We start from the raw sequence: 1111 nt of genomic DNA on the forward strand, positions 1-1111 counted from the left end.
AGGATTCATCGTATCTCTTTTCTCCCATCTTTTTTCCCCTGGTTAGTTTTGTTTCCTTTCTTTTTTTAAGCCACAATGGCTGAGATTGGTGGAAAAAGCTGAGCACGTCTCGCATAGCGTCCAGAGAGACAGGACGACCTATGTTTAGCTTTAACATGTACGGAGCGCCTGCTTTGGGCCGGGGACAGGCTGGTCAGCCGGGAGAGTCGAGGCCCTGTCCTGCCCCGGCGGCTCCCCATGGAAGTAGCCACGAGACGAGAGCTTTCGCTACACGAAGGGTGCTGAGTCTGGACTCGTCACGAAGGAGGCGGAGAAAGTTTCCAAAAGGTGAGAGTATAAAGTAGGGCCACAGGCCGAGCCCAGGAACCGGTCAGTCTTCTGCTGAGGCCGGAAGAAGTCTTCCCATCCAGCCCCCGCTCTCCGGCCGGCCACCGACAAAGCGGTCGGTACACGTCAAGGACATGCCCTCCCGGGAAGCCACGTCTTCTTCCATCGCCACGGCCTCCGAATGACTCCGCAGCCCGCGACTGTCCCTGATACGATTGCCTCCCACCATTTTCGCAGCATCTTTGGCCCACTCGAAAGCGAAAACGTCCAGCAAAATTGTTCTCATTGATCTTGAATTTTTTTCCAAAAGATTTGTAGTCTAAGGGTATCGTTTTCCCATATTTAGGAAAAGGAGACTGCAGTGATTAATTTGTCCACTAGGCGGCACTCTATGCTCATAGTTATTGAAAAGAGACTACACAAACCACGAACATGGCTAAAACTTTCTCTACTAAAGTCTCAAAATGCGGTCCTCACATGTGTGGCTCGTTGGTCTAGGGGTATGATTCTCGCTTAGGGTGCGAGAGGTCCCGGGTTCAAATCCCGGACGAGCCCTCTTTTTTTGACACAGTCGTCATCCTCCCTTTCTCAATAAAACAGCCGATTTATTGATGTGAAGTATTGATGTGAAGCACCACCACACAAGGCAAGCACCTTTTGTATCTGGTATTATTGTATGATCACCATTTTATACTCCACCATTTCAGATTTGTACACTTAATCCTCAGACAAATGCTCTTTATGTTGTTAAATCACCAGTATAAATACCAGACATTATTACCCA

General features: G+C 49.0%; 1 non-coding gene across 1 annotated transcript; it reads left to right on the top strand.

Annotated features, from left to right (window-relative positions):
• Positions 1 to 810: 810 nt before the first annotated feature.
• TRNAP-AGG lies at positions 811 to 882 on the top strand. Its single transcript has one exon. It is a non-coding gene; the product is annotated as a tRNA-Pro (tRNA).
• Positions 883 to 1111: the final 229 nt, after the last annotated feature.

The sequence above is a fragment of the Pteropus vampyrus genome, unplaced genomic scaffold (genome assembly GCF_000151845.1).
Source record: "Pteropus vampyrus isolate Shadow unplaced genomic scaffold, Pvam_2.0 Scaffold6682, whole genome shotgun sequence".
NCBI classification, from domain to species: Eukaryota; Metazoa; Chordata; class Mammalia; order Chiroptera; family Pteropodidae; genus Pteropus; species Pteropus vampyrus.